Genomic DNA, 16,257 nt, shown 5'->3' with positions numbered 1-16,257 from the left:
GATGTGAGGGTAAAATGAGGTGATCATACCTGAGTACCTTTGAAGAAACGTGCAATTCATAAATAAAAAATGTTTACATGTCACTAACAGTATGATGTGGAATCTTATCTGCAAGCATAGACTGAAAACACTTCCCTCCCCCCCCAAAAAAAGTTATTCTCTGTATTCCAAAAATGACGTCTGTGTTTAACTTTACAAGGCCTCTGTACAGATCCTCAAATATTCTAATAACTACACAAACATTAATATTTAAATACAATACATCCTATGAGCTACAGAATGGTCATAACTGTGGACTGATAAACTGCTTTAAAAATTCTCTTTAGGAGTCAAGTGGGGAGGGAGATGCTGATATGATTGTCTCTTGTCATTGTAAAATTGGCAGCTATTGGATGCAATATACACCCTGGTAAAAACAGTTCAAGGGGGGGAGCAACTGCAGTGAAAATTAGTACTCTTACCCTAGCAATGAATGGTGCTATCAACAAAATTTGGGGGGCAAAGCTTATAAAACTCTTTTACTTTCTGAAAAGTGCAATGTGGCAATATTTAACTATGACTGTGGTCCTCACATACAGAGGTGCCCTAAACAGATGTAACTGCTGCTGTTCTCTTAACCATAGTTGGTAGATTGCTGGTGGTGTATGGAGTCACACAGTCCCATTCCCTCCTTCTTTTATAAATATAGATTCTCCCTCTCTCTTCCATTGTCTCTTTAGCTAGCAGTACATCTGCAATGATGCTCTTTGTGATTAATGCTAGCTTGGTTGCTCTTATAGGTTTACAAACCTATTTCTAATGCTGGTTAGAATGGAAACTATGGTTAGCTAGCACAGGAGCCAACCCCTAGGGCCCAAGGTTCCTTTGCCCCCTCCCCATAAAATATTTGAGGGGGACCCCAAAGTTAATGGGCACTGCCATCCAAATGCTGTGTTTGCGCCATATTTTGTGATTGATTTTTAATTCAAGTTGGCACCCCTGTTAGTTAGCAGTTATGATGGACTGTTGTGGTGGGTTGTGTCCAATTAAGTTGCACAAGGACATCTGCGCAATAGAACTTTGTCTCCCTCTTTTCCCCCTGCACCCCACAAATCTGCCCCAGAGGGTTAGAAGAACCAGCAGAGCCCAAACAGATGAGGAGGTCGAATGGAAGGAGAAGTTCTATTGGATGCAAACCAGTATTCCTTACAGGAGTTACTTAAGCCACATTTTCTGCAAAGCCTTGAACCCGATGCCTTAATCCTCATTCTACTCAAAGGTAAGTCCCACAGAGTTTGCTGAAGCTTACTCCCAGGTAAGTGGGTAGTCTGAACTGTAGTATCTTTATTGACAAATGTAATGAAGAGCAAACAGAAAGTTCCTACTCAGTACTTAGAAATGATTTATCCCACCACATAGAAACCACAAGCTGTGTGTATATTTTTGTGTGTGTACCTGTATTTCCTGTATTACAGGGGGTTGGACTAGATGATCCTCAGGGTCTCTTCCAGTTCTACAGTTCTATGATTTTTTGGTTCTATGATCGGCGACACTGTTGGTACCATCCTGCCCTCTTCTTGCACTGCTAAAACATTTATCAGTAGAAATGGTACAAAACTGGTTTGCATACAAAGTTCTTTTAATAGAAGGCATCACCATGTTTTACTTAATTTGTGAAATGGTGGAGGTGGAGGGGAGGAAGTCTGGCTTAAGCCATGTCTGCAAGCTCTTTGCTGCATCCCACTTGTATGGCAGAGACACAGTGGTTGTGGTGACTAAAGACATTCTGAATTGAAGACACTCTCATCTTACTACAGTGGTACCTTGGTTTAAGAACAGTCCAGTTTAAGAACAATTTGGTTTACAAACTCTGCAAAACCAGAAATAGTGTCTTGGTTTGGGAACTTTACCTCGGTCTAAGAACAGAATCTGAATGGTGGAAGGGCACTGGCGGCGGGAGGCCTCATTAGGGAAAGCGCATCTCAGTTCAAGAACGGTTTTGGTTTAAGAATGGACTTCCGGAACGGATTAAGTTCATAAACCGAGGTACCACTGTATTTCACATTTCACTGAGTAACCCGAGAAACAAAGTTCCCATTACCATTAAGCAGAAATATTTTACATAGTAAAATTATCTTTTCCTACAAAACTTTACTTATTGAGTATCCATTCATAAGAAGCAAGAGAAGGGAATGTTCACTGTGTTAATATGCTTCATCAAGCTGTGTATTGGCCCAAAGGTGGTAGATATCAGCCAATGCAGAACTGCATATTTTTAAATATAAAGTTTTTGTAAAAATATAAAGAATAAACAAACCCCCACACATCTGAAATACAGGAACTGTTCCTGTGCAGTTAATTCCAGTAAACTAGTTATTACAAAAGCTTTTATTTCTGCCCAGAATACTACTGAGTATCATAAGAGAAACTAGTTCACTATTATACAGTTTTCCATATATAAGGAAATGATGCAAAAGAGATAAGCCATTTTCAAAATAGATCAGCTTGTCTCTTTAGCAATGGAAAACGTCAGCCTAAAAATAACAAAGATCTGTCTGTCCACATAGTTCTCTGCTTCACCTGCATGTCATCCTTTGATCCTGGTCCATAAATCCTATGGGGAGGATTTGTGTGACATGTGTGTTCTGCATTACACCCAGTTGGTGTGATTATAAACCAGAAATTGTGGCTATAATATTTGCATTAAATGTGGAACCTGAGCTTAAACATGTTTACTTGGAAGAGAGTCCTACTCATCATAGTTCTAGCATATATGTTTTAGATTACTGTATTTATAATATATGAAATGGCATTTTGGGGAAGAAAGTGAATGTATTACAATAAACAGCTCAGCTCCCCCTAATGGTGTTACTAATGCATCTCTATCAACTTATGGGATATTCTCTGTTGATCAGATCCCTGCTGATGAACAGTAAAGCAGATTTGATGTTATGTGAATAATTGTAAGATTATTATTTAACATCAACATTTTTTTTTAATCGGGCTCACATGGGGGTCCCTTTCGACGTTACAATTCTATGATTCTATGATTTAAAGAAATTGCAATAAGCCATCACTGGAATTCGCACATGAACAGAAAGAGGGGCATTAAATGCACTGATATGTCGTCATTTGGATTCCCGGCGGCATTGTTGTTGCTACGGTCTTTAGAAGACTGGGGTGAAATTTCCCAAGTCTGAATAATGGCATTCTGTCACTTAGTCTGAAATCTTCTCTTCTGCTCTCCAAATGGACAGAGCAATCTTCACTTTCTGTGTATCACTGTTGTGCTGCTGCTAAACAGATTGTCTGTTGTCCCGCAGAGTTGGTCTCATTTCACTAGTGGATAAAGCGATTCTTGCAAATAGCTTGCAAAATGATTTGGGATCCTTTGGGATGAAAGGCGCTATAAAAATGTGTAAAATTATTATTACCAGGGAGAAAGAAAGAAAAAACCCCACCACTGTGTGTACTGTTTATATCAAGCGGGGAATGGGGAGGTGACTGTCTTATGTTAATGAAATGCCTGTTTCACCCTTATTACACTGGAGAAACTGTGGCAAAAGAGTTTATCATGTGAAAATACAACACCAATGTTCCTACAATAATACAGCAGAGGCCAATGAGACATGTGGTAATCTAAGGAGCAAGTGTTGATTGTTCAACTTAAAAGATGCTGGGAATGTGGAAGATGTATCTCACACTTTAAAAAAACCCCAAAAACATGGGAACTGCTTCAACTTGATTTTGCCAGGTTTCTTGGGATTTGCAGTACATTCAGCAAAGCAATGGTGTTGAAGTACAACACACTGGAAAACGTAGGCCACACAAAGCTGCTGTTACTCTGTTAGTTGGGCAAGCATAAAAATAAGTCAAGATGAAAACTTTGTCACACTAAGATCTAGTTCTCACTGACAGTGACGGAGCTTTATGCTCTGGCACTGGGGGGGGGGGCAGAGAGCAGGCGGGGGCAAGGCTGCCGCGCATCCTGGGGGCAGGGCACCCAGCACAGGTGGGGGGCAGCCGCATTGGCACCCCACTGGGATTGCGCTGCCGGGGGCAGTGCGCTCCTCCCGCACTCCTCTTCCTCCGCCAGTGCTCACTGAAGTAGTAAAGTCAAAGATTTTGGATGACAAAACTCCTTTAATTCTTCATTTTAGAAAGCAAGTGAGGGCCTACAGATTAAGGTTGCAGGCCTGCGGTCTCTGGGAGGGCACCAATGGGACCACAGAACTGCCAAATTTCCCACTTTGAGGGGAGAAAGAGAAGCTCATCCTCAGAATAGGAGATCCCTCCTCCATGAGGTTGTGGAAAGGTCAGCTCTCCTCCAGCGTTGGAGAGGTCAGGGAGGAAACATTCCTAGGGAATGTATGGGTTGTGGACCTTAATAGCTACCAACTTCCCATTTGGCTGACACACTCTTGGAATGGGATAGGTGGGGGGACAAACTACACCAGGCTTGGAGGTGACAGAGCTTGTTTCCTTTAATGTAAGGGAAACTTTCAAAAACAAAAAACCGGAATATGAGAAATGGTTCATCTGCTTTTGGCTCTACCTCCATCTGTCCTCTTGGATTGCTCCACTCCTGTTGTCAATAATGTGAGCCCACATGTGAACTGAGAAGTGCTGTAGCCCAGATCCATAAGGTTTGCCACCTCAGTGAGAACTAAGCTATCTATCTAAAAATGTTCTGCAAGAAAAGTAAAAACATTTTTTTAACCTTTGTTCCCTTGCATTAAGTTTGGCTGTTGAGATCAAAGTGAAGACTTTGGATCACAAAGCTCCTATTATTCTTCACACTATAGAAATAAAAAGATTTGCACTTATGCAAATAGTTACAATACTTTGAAATAATGTTCTGCTAGCTAAATGTATTTTTCAATGTACTATTTAATTATGGATATGCTTGATTTAACACTTAGTACCAAAATGCTAAAAATCTCAAAAGTGCTAAAGTCTACAGGAAGCACAATATTGCTGTATTGTGTGCAAAAGCATTTTAAAGATTCTGATTCTGGGAGAGCTTTATTGAAAACAGTACTTACTTGTCTCTGGGGCCTAGTGCTATACAAGTGTGATACAGGAGAGAGAGAGAGAGAGAGAGAGAGAGAGAGAGAGAGAGAGAGAGATGGCCCTTTTGACACATAAATGCCGGGCACAAGCTAGCTAAAATTATACACATTCAAGTCCCATTGATTTCAAAGAGAGATTTTTGCATTTTTAAGTTGATTGACTTAAAAAATTAATCAACTGTAACGGCCTCAGTTCATACATCTGGCATGAATAGCTACTATTAAGGCCCATTTAGGGTGCAATATCTGAAGGGTACCGCAATAGCTACTCCTGGGGTAGACAATGCTGAGCTAGATGGACAATGGGTCTGATTTAGCATAAGGTGGCTTCCTAAACAGAATGGCAGCCTTAATTGTGTATCAATCATTTCTTGGATTGGCATTAGAAGCTTTTGTAAATATTCATGGTCAATTAGGATATGGAAGATGAGCATGAACTTCACTTGGGGCATTTCAAATTTTGCAAGTGATGCTATACCACTTTGCAAAAAAAAGAAAAGAAAAAGGAAGGAAGGAAGGAAGGGAAAGAAAGAAAGAAAGAAAGAAGGAAGGAAAGAAAGAAAGAAAGATGCAGGTTCAGGATGTTTTAAAATGAATTTACAAATAAGCTTTTTGGCTAAAAAGAAACAATACCAGAAATAAAGATGGATACTTAAAAGTTATATTGTGTTCCCTATCTTCTGATCATATTACATGTCCACCATGTCTACTTCTATACCTTTAACTCCATATTTTTACTCTTTCACCCCTGCCTCTGTAATTTATTTGCTTCGCCTGATATATTCTGGCACACATTCAAATAACATAGTAGCTAAGTGAAATAGCATATACTTTCTACATTGCATTAACAGGAATTATTAAGTGGTATTACTGGGTGGTTTTTTTCTTGCACACATGCGCATGTGCACACACAGTGGGGGAGAGAGAAATATGTTATCACTTCTGTATTTGAAATAGTAGTTTCATTTTGTTTTGAGAACTGCACATCTTTCATTCTTAGCTGGTAGGCTGACAAAACCAAAGCAACCTGGATAAAAATGAAGGGATTTCAACCACCGTGAAATACTGTGTGACATAACGGCCAACATAAAGCCATCATTCTCAATGTTTACATTGGTACTGATTCTTAACAGCATGACGTTAGCTCAATATAAAGCTATGCTTTTTCTAAAACAACTCAGGTACAAGGAGAGCCTTTAACAACCAATCATGTTCCAGGTCTATAAAGAATTACACTACCAATCCAAACTGACATGTACATTAAAGCTCACCTATGGGCACCTTAAATTTTTACTCAAAGCCAGGGATTTACTCATCCCGAGAAACACAACCCCACAATAGTTGCTATGTACATATATCATTCCAGAAATCAATGGATGTTCCAAGTGTTACAGTTCCGTACATATCCAATTGTTTTACAATTAACCCAATATGACACCTAAAGAGAAAATTTAAATAAGGAAATTCACATCTCGCAGCGTAAATCAGCATGATGAAAAAGCAAGCATTGACAATGCTTAACAATTTGGCTGCTAGTACAACAGCCTGTTTCTTTGAAGTTATTTATGTCTCTGTAGAGTTGCAGCAAAGGCTGATGTATGCAAAGCCATAGTACTTAATGCCAGAACTGACTAGCTGCCAGCATGTTAGGGAAACAGCATTGTGAAGAGGATGTCCAAGGAAACCCGGGAGCACAACTCGATGTATGTTCACTCAAAGGTAAGTCCCTTCGAGTTTGCTGACTCCCAGGTAAATGGGTAGTCTAAATAGTAGTATATTGATTGACAGAAGAACAAAGTGCCTATTCGCGCCTTAGCAATGCTTTACCCACCCCCTTTTGGCCTGGAGCAGTGGCGTAGCGTGGGGGGTGCAAGGGGGGCCGGCCGCACCGGGCGCAACATCTGGGGTTAGGGCAAATCCATGGGTTAGGGGGCGCAAATCCACGGATTAGGGGGCGCAAATCCACGGGTTAGGGGGCGCAAATTACTTGCCTTGCCCCGGGTGCTGACAACCCACGCTACGCCACTGGCCTGGAGACACTTCTACAGCTGCATTGGATTGTACAACCAGGTTCCACTTTAAAGTGGCTTCCCACATAGCAGCAATAAGTAAGACAATGTGGTGATTCACTCAAAAAAAGCAAAACAAACCACAACCCCTGATCTGCAACATGACAATGTGCAACTACCGCTGCTTTAGAATATTTCCCAATACTTGATAGCTAAACATACATACATTGGTTCTGAGTTAAGTGAACAATAGGGGCACAGTACAGAGCGAGAGTTCTTAAAGGAAAGCAGCCTTCTGTGCCTGATGGCGTGCTTTGAGGGCTTGTCCATCATGCTTGCAAATGACATTTATTTATTTAAAATTGTGAACAAACTCCTGTCTTTTGTGTGTGCCCAGCTTGCAAGAGGTTATTGCCATCCTGAAACAAGTTATGGCAGTGAACTGGGAATTTGGCAGTCTGGTATTGGTACGGAAAGATTCCTCTTAACCACGAAATCACTTGATTTCAGGCCAAGCGTAATAAACAACAAACTCTTGCATTAACAAGTCAAGAACTAGTGTGGCCCAGTGGATACAATGTTATGGCCACTTTACACATTACATTTTTAGGGATACACCTGAAAGGGTTTATGTATGCTTTAAAACCGCAGGATGTGAATGCGCCAAGCAAAAATTTGGAAACACATATATATCAGTCATCACTGGCTTCTTCTCTCTGAGTGTACACTTGACATCGTTCCCAGACCTGTCTCTGTGTAATGTGTGAAATGGCTCTTAAACTTGTGCTCAAGCTGCATTTCAGCTGCAGTCTCAAAAGCACTTTGCAAGATTTAATAATAAAAAAAATCCACACAGAAATTACTTCTATGCAGGAACTATGAATCTTTCTTGTAGATCAAATGCGACAATTGCATTCATTAGGGTTTTGTTCCATGTCCTTTGCTGGGACAGGGCTGGCACCAGGTTGACAAGGCCCTGAGCAATGTTCCTTCCAGTACTTCTCCCCGCCAAGCTTACCAGAGTACGAATGACACTGGGCAGTGGCAGGCAGCAAAGGAGGCAGGCAGCAGCACAGCTCCAGCTGCACTACCTTGGCCCAGAAAAAGAGAATCACTACAGGGCAAGGCAATTGCAGCCAGCACCACTAACATCCTCTTTCTTAAACCCAATTCCTGTAGGCATTGTCCCCAATCAGTACATGGAGGAGGGAACCAAAAGGTTATATTAGGTAGGATCTATGTATCTATTCCTTTAGGAACCATTTGGTCCATCTATTGTCCACACTGTCTGGCAACAACTCTATAAAGGGCTGTAGTCAGTGTCGGACCATCTGCTTTGGGTGCAGAAAGTCCCAGGTCCAATCTTCAGCATCTCCTGGTAGGTCTGGGAATGTCCCTTCTCTGAAACCCTGAACAGCTGTTGCCAGTTAAGTGTGGGCAATACTGAGCTCAATGGAGCAGTGGTCTTGGACTGACTCCATACAAGGCAGTTTCTCATGCTCCTAAGTTGGGTTAGGTTTATTTAATTTATGACTCACTTCCCGCAGCAAAAAAGCATGACAATGATTTACAACAAACGCGGTAATAAAAATACAGAAACATATTGAAAACGTTGGGTAAACACATCCAATCACTTGTGCTTCCTAAAATGCCCGAGAACGAAAACGTCTTTGCTTGGCGCCAAACCATTGGGGAAAAGATAGTGGTGGCTGCACCTGCCTGGTCTAGCGCTTGTTTTTATAGTGCTGGGACATTACAAAAGCAAGACTTGTTTATTTATTTATTTAAAGAGGAGGCTGGCATCGGGTGAGGTGGGTCCCCAGCCTCGCTAGGGTTGCCATATGTCCTCTTTTTCCAGGACACGTCCTCTTTTTCATAGGTAGAGTCATCATAGCGATCCATAGTTAAAAGTTTAAGTTGGCAAATGTGCCCTCTTTTTGGCTCTTCAAAATATGGCAACCCTCTGTCTCACCATGCCAGGTGCTGGTGCTATGCCTTTGCCAAGATGCCACAATTATCTGCAGTTCCAGAAAACTTACATACCACATTGATTCCCCACATTCTTCCCCTGCCCCACCAGCTTATATCCTGCTTCCTGGAAGTGCTCTTGAAATGGCTTCCAAATGTTTAAAAATGCACAAAAATGCTTGCACAGGGAGTAAAGAGACTGCATGCATGGCAATCAAATCAGGCAACCCACAAAGAGGACCACATTATATCCTGCAAAAGAGAACCTTCCATGGATCTCACTTCCTCTCAAACTCCCATTCTTAAGTATTATTGCGAAATCAATAAAAGAAAAGATTGTGTCAGCGTTATATAAAAGTTGTGTGTCTCACCTCCTGCACTGCAAATATGGACAAAGATAGCTTTTTATACAAGCATGAATAAAGGGTAGGGATAATTTGTTAGAGACACTTAAATTGTGCACGACTCTTTGTGTCTGTTGTACATAAATATAGGTCAAACAGATTCCCTGAAATAATTGGTTGTGAATGACCTTACCTGAATTGCTGTTGCTTATGATTCATGGAGCTCCAGGCTGTTCGATGGTAAAAAGAGCAGAAAACTGGGCAAGGAACATAATCGTCAGATCATGTAGAAGAATAGCTGTCCATGGCTAAAGAAACAGATATAATAGGCCTTAAGTTTATTTTAGCTTTAGGATCATTTAAAACACAAGGATAGGAAACATACTGTGTCACCATGTAAAAGCCACATGTTAAACAAGGCAAGTTTTAATGTGCCCTGAAAAAACAACAACACCATGCTGAATTTAACACCTTGGGGCAATTTCTGTATTAGCAATTATTCAGAAGTAATCTTTCACCTTTGATGTGTCAGGAGAGCAAGTCGACAGCCAGAAACCCTGATGGCTGAGGTGGGCAAAAGGTACACTCCTTCCCCCAGTGGCTGCTTCAAGCAAAATAAAAATTTGGCAAGAGAGCTAGTCACATGGTTCTACTACATCTTGTGCAGTTTGACATTCAGGTAGTTGAACAGATTGGATAGCCTATATGTTTTCTTTTGTATTGCTATAAGATTAGAGACATGTTGTATTTTTTTTAAAAGAAACCAGAGAGTCAGAAGAAGATTGTGGAATTTCCCAGTCAGCCCCTTCCCCTGGAATCCAGAACTACAGACAAGAGCTTCGGTTCCCCCCTCAACCCCCACATTAAGCCCCAATGAGCGCCTTTTAAATGTGTCTGTGGGAAGGGGGGGTGTTATTGCTTTGCTGTTTCGTTGTACTTATTTACTTGTTTTTATCCTGTATTTTATTCTGTGAGCTGCCCTGCAATCTTCAGATGAAGGGCACTATAGAAATCTAATAAATGAATGAATAAAACAAGAGGTTTGCTGCTTACCCTGTGTGTGTGTGTGTGTAGATGAGGACGTCGAGTGCCTAGGAAATTGTTTGTCCCAGGGCTCTTTGCTGGGTTGCACACAACAGTATGTCAGTGACAAAAACCTCTTGACCATCATCATCATTATGTACTACAGCACCAGGAAAAAAATTACATGTTCCAGGGCCTTTGTTGTATGGTGGGCCTGACATTTCAGCACCCATGGATTCATGGAAGAATGTAGGCCTCACCAAGAGGCCTTCCATTTGCAGCTGCCACCAATGCAGTTTGGATGAGGAAAGAGGCTGAGCTCATGAGTTTTGGGGTACACAGAGGAGTTGGGCCTGGGAGAGGTGTTTGAGCCTTCCTGGTGATGTCATCAGGAGCGGGACAGGTTTCCAAATACAGAAACCTGGCAGAACAATGTGGCAGCTTGGTGGTAGAAGTTGGGCGGGGGGCTGCTCTCGTGCACCATGAATTAGAAAATCTAGATAATAAGGATAGTTCATCCCACTACCAGCACAAGCCAGGCAATTTCTGATATAATCTTTTATTCTATTATTCATCAATTAATAATATTTTTATATCACTTAATACACATGATCTCTACGCACCTTTACATCTGTTGAATGATTTATAATTATTCCTCTGCAAGAAAATATTTCGTGTAATATGTCATCCCCACAACATGCCTAAAAATGATCCTGTGAATTGAAATTACTTTGTACTTAAGCAAAATTTTGCCAAAAGGCATCTTTATTGTTGGCAGGTCTATTATCATCTCATTTCTTCTGAACAAATACCATGCCTTTTGGTCTACTGGTAGGATTCCCATCATCGTGTATACCAGACCCAATTCAGCAAGGGCAAAGCCTGATTGAAAGCAGTCTTCCTTGTATGGATCCCGTTTCTGAATCCCACACACAAGGATGGCAGCCCTACCAACAGACTCCCTTTAATGGTTTCTATGGATGCTATTTTTCTAGAAAAGGAATCAGGACTCACCATGAAAGCCTCCCTTGTTCTATTATAATGGCAATGGCACCCACCTGAGAGGTTCCAGAACTGAGTTCCAGCTGAAAAATGCCTTGGGCACAGTGATCTGTGCTGGATTAGGTCTGGGTGAACCCCGAAAAGATTGCCAGCATTGCCAGCTTTGAGAAGCACTTGCCTGGGAATCCAGGCTCCTCTCCTTTCCAAATAGGCGATTTGGAGTACTGCTAAGAATGTCGGTGTGAAAGGGTCTATGCACAAACATTCCCCAGGCAGATTTGTAGCTCTGCACCCAGATCTTTTTTTTAAAAAAAGTTATGCTTTTTATTAAATTGGATAAAAATAAGGGAAGACATGTTGTTTGATCAATTGCCCTGATTAAGTACAGATTAAAGTCTGCAACCCAACACCTATTTACCTGAGAGAGAGCACCATTGAACTCAATGGGTCTTTCTTCTGAGGAGAGACATGTGTGAGATTGAAAAAGCATACCAGTTAATCAGCAAATCCCTTAGTCTGGGTTGTAGAGCAGGCTCCTTTGGGACTCCCAAAGGTACTTCTGGTAAGCAAAGGAAACACATTTACAATGGTGTGTGTAAATCAGCTTTCTTTTATTTAAATGATGTGTGGCAGCATCAGATCTTAAGCTTCATTAAGGATCCTCAACAAGCACCTTCTTTGAAGTGTTTAAGTGTGCAAATACAACTGGTTAATTAATCGATCAAACCAGTTAAAAGCCAGAGAGCAAACCAGCTAATCCCTTTAAATCGCTTAGCACTTCTGTCTGCTCCTGTTGCATAAGGCGAAAAAAATAATGCACGCCTTGCTTTAGCAAGTTTTGGCAAAGCAGCTATCTGCGGGGAGGGACTTAACAGAGGTGGCTGTGAAGGATTCACCCTCCCGCCCTCGGCCAGACCGAACTCACCCTCGACAAAACATGGAATCATGCTGGAAGATTTGCTTAAGGGGGAAAGGTCCACTCCTTTTTTCAACATGTTGTAAATTTGCACAACTTCACTGATTTTGATCTAGTTGTATGAAACTGCTTTAAAAAAAAAAAAAAAAAAGTTAAGCCAACACTTTCTCTCAGTCTCCTTCAATGTTCGTGAGAAGAGAATTTCCTTGATCTCTTTTCTCTTTCTCTCTTTGCCCGGGGGAGAGCAAGGCGCTCCGTTCCTGCCTGCGTTCTACGTGCTACAGAAATCCAGTCCGGATTTTGCACACAGCCGGACTGTTCCTCTGGTTCAATCTATTTTTCTACTGCAGCCCAGAGAGTGACTGAGGCAGAATCACACGCAGTCACAGGATCAGTGGATCCTTGCACCATTAACTTACATGCTCCAGACTTTAGAGGAGCTGCAGAATTCAGTGCCCAACTACTTTCCGTCGCCTACAGTTGAAAGCTGCCCTACTCCAAAGCTGCCCCACCGCTCTGCAGCCCCAAAAGCGGAGAAACAAACCACTTTGTGGGAGCCTGAGAAGCAGGGACTATTTTCTCTTACTGTGTCCTCTCCTGGGCTGCTGTAATGAACAACATTCCTAGGTTGAAGCCTCCTCTCTGCTTTGTGCCTATTAGCTGTTCCCGTTCCCTCCCTCTGCTGCTTGTTTTCCGCCCTAATAAAGATCATACCGGAAATAACCATTGCAGACCTGCTTGCGAAGTAACTAGGAGTTGGAAGTTAAGTGCTTAAGCCCCGAGATCTGCAAGGACGAATGTTTTGGACAGTTAACATAATTGTTTCTCCTGCAAAGTGCCAGCAAAAAAAAAAAAAAGGAAGCAGAAAAAAGGGGGGGGGAGCTGTGTGCAATAGCTCCACATACATCAAGAGTTGTCAGTAAAATCAAACTGACGTCATCTCTGTGTAAAAAAACTGTGTCTTTTGTTCTTCTCCCCCCCCCCACCGCCCTGTATATCAAGATTTAAAAATCCACCTCCCGTTTATGCCACGTTAATTGCAATGCAAAAGGAGACCTTCCACTAAAACTTGCCTAGGCTGTGCTACATTTTAATGAATGCAAGCCTGCCTTTTGATCTCTCCGAGTCAGTTGTGCCGGAAGGTTAGTTGCATATCCTGGCTGCGCTGAAATTCGATCAGCAGAGGGGGCAAAGAAAAAGAAAAGCATTTTAACGGGAATCAATAGAGGATCATAGGGTCTGGGAAGGAAATACGTGTTGACTAGGAAATTTATGCGAGGGTTGTTATACATGCATATATATTACACACGCACCCATATGTACATGACTTGTGTGTGGTTTTTTTTAATTAGCCCCAACGATAAATACGCCCAGAGACAATGAAAGAGAACGGCGGGGGTGGGGAATCCAGCTTGGCTGTGCTTCGTTGTGTTTTAGCTCCAGATCGAGGAGTTCGTGCACCGCTTCCAAGCACAGAGCATACATTTAAAGCGGCATGCTCCGAAAAAGATCGCGGATATTGCAAACGGGTCGCAATAAATTAAATCTGTTTACTCTTGCGAGTGACTTTGGCTCGCCCCGCCCTATTCCGCTCGTGGTGTCGTCGTAAGAGAAATTCCTCCGACTTTGCACTCCTTTTAAGTTTTTACTCTCCGGAAAGGGGCTTGGGCATGAGCTGCGGGTGAGGCTAAAGGAAATTCTTCACTTTGAAAAGAAAAGATGATTTTCATGGCACATTTTTGAAATCGCTTAGATGCCCCTCCCGTATTTCAAAAACAAATAGGCACTGCTCAGCTTCTACACAAACAGAGACTTGATTAGCATAAAAATAAGCCTCCTTTTCCTTTTTGAATTCGTCTAAATGCACATTACTGCGCGCGTGCGTTCGGATTACAGTGTGAAGGAGATTGTCTTAAAAGTTTGAGAGGTCAGCAGTAAGATCGGGAGTCACAGGGATAGGGAATGATTATTTCATTCTGTTAATTCAACACAAACACGCTCCCAATAAATAAATTAGGACTTTCAGAATTAAAAGTGTCAACTGGTAAAATAAAGCATTATGAGGAAGAATCGGATTAAGCAACATTTACACTGTAAATTTTACACAGTCAATAAAATAAAACCAGTAGCAGGGCCAAGTTACATTCACAGCGCATTATTAATTTTTATCTTATTTTTTAGTTACTCTGGACTCTTTCTCAGTGCTGGATATTTTTAAGATTTTGTATGGAAAAAGACATGCAACAAGATACATATTTACTCATAAGCAAGCTCCACTGAGGTCTTTATTCACAATTAAATGCATATAACTGCAGTGTTAGGTTGTAATCCTAACCCCATTTACCTGGGAGTAGGCCCCTTTGAATTCAGTAAGACTTACTTTTGAGTAGACATGGTTAGGATTGCATGTTGCCATTGTTACTGTTTTAAATTACACAGATCTTCTGGGGCAAAAACAAAACCCAGTAGAGACTCTGATTGGTCCTCACAGGTCCCTAATAAGTAAACAGTGAGAGGTTAGGAAAACCATTGTGACTTACCGTTAGCCAAAGTTGTTGATTAATTTTAAAATGAAGTCCAGGCACTGGTGCAAAGTCAATAGGAGACAAACTGGATGGTGTTAACTGTTGGTTGAGAAGGGTGATGTTCTTATCCTAGTTCTCTGAGTAGTGGAAGGTCAGAGGGCCTCTCCAGATACCTATTAATTCATCCTTCACCCTATTCTCTCATACAATGTTGACCTGGTGGTTAGACAATGCACAGTCTTTACAGAGCATTTGTTCTGATTTATTTCCAGATCGGTAATATGATAATGATCACCATCCTGATTTGTGGCTTGTATATGCATTTTCCCATTAATCATTTGTTTGTCTCGCATGTTTCAGTGCAGTTCCCTGTCACTTTCCAAACTGCAAAAATCAAGGTTATTTTTTAAAAAGTGGATTTGTTGTACTGGGGTGACAGAACGCTTTAATCCACTTTAATTTCACATAGCTAAAGATCCAGTATGTGCTTGAATCTCTCATGCAAAAGTCTGGAGACACCTTGAGTGACTTTAAAAAAACAAAACAAAAAACCCCCACACACCTCCAATTCAGGAACACCCAGAGAAACAACCTGTGTGACTTGAAAGCCTGCATACTGTATTGTGAACCCTAGTTGGCCCTAACCAAGGTATAGTTTTGCTACTGTAAATTTTGTAATCATGGGCCAGTACAACTACTTGATTCTTATGTACTTTGGAAACAACTAAATCTAGAAGTTAAAGGATGGCATCAATATCACACCCAATTTAGTAACATCTATTTTAAAACAAAAAGTTTTGAAAATCACGCTAAAGCATAGTTTGGTGTAATCTGAAAGCCAGCATGGATTCATCCTTTTAAATGCATTGTTCTACTATCCCTATGGAGAGAAGATATTGGTGCTTAGGATGTGTCTGTGCTGCAGGCACAAAAGTTCAGAATGAAGACAAAGGTTACTATGGGGGAGAGTATATTTGTTCAGATGTTAAAGAGTTAATTTTGCTCTACAGATTCAGATTTTCTGCAGTAAACTGCTGAAATGATGCACATTAGACACTGAAATTATAAAACAAAGGCATATCCTTTCTTGCCTGTTCCTGATGAGCACTTGCATACGTGATTGTAAGTTTGTGTGTTGTTTTCCTCTGACTTTAAAAATATTTTATGCCTTTTTTCTTTCCCCCTTTTCTTTCTTTTCTTGTTTACTTTAACTCACTGTAATAGTTTAAATAAAATAATAATAATAATAATAATAATAATAATAATAATAATATGATGCTGATGTTTGTGCTATTTTTATATGTTTTTGTTTTGTATTTGTTTCTCATGATTGCAGAAATTTAACCCTGCTGCTGGTCCCTGATGTTTTTGTACCTGGTTGGACATGTACTGTATGTTCTATGTTGGTGTGAGTGTATT

At 41.1% G+C, this 16,257-nt stretch overlaps 1 long non-coding RNA gene across 1 annotated transcript; it reads right to left on the bottom strand.

Moving 5' to 3' along the window:
* Nucleotides 1–1,330: 1,330 nt before the first annotated feature.
* Nucleotides 1,331–13,161, bottom strand: LOC310760093. The gene is made up of 5 exons (XR_014546764.1): nt 12,900–13,161; nt 11,816–11,956; nt 9,566–9,680; nt 4,535–4,669; nt 1,331–2,244 (listed from the first exon to the last, which is right to left on the bottom strand). It is a non-coding gene; the product is annotated as an uncharacterized lncRNA (long non-coding RNA).
* Nucleotides 13,162–16,257: the final 3,096 nt, after the last annotated feature.

This window comes from Podarcis filfolensis (genome assembly GCF_964270895.1).
Source record: "Podarcis filfolensis genome assembly, chromosome: 3".
NCBI lineage: Eukaryota > Metazoa > Chordata > Lepidosauria > Squamata > Lacertidae > Podarcis > Podarcis filfolensis.
Note: the sequence above shows the minus strand (reverse complement) of the source record. Positions and strands in the feature narration are given on the sequence as shown.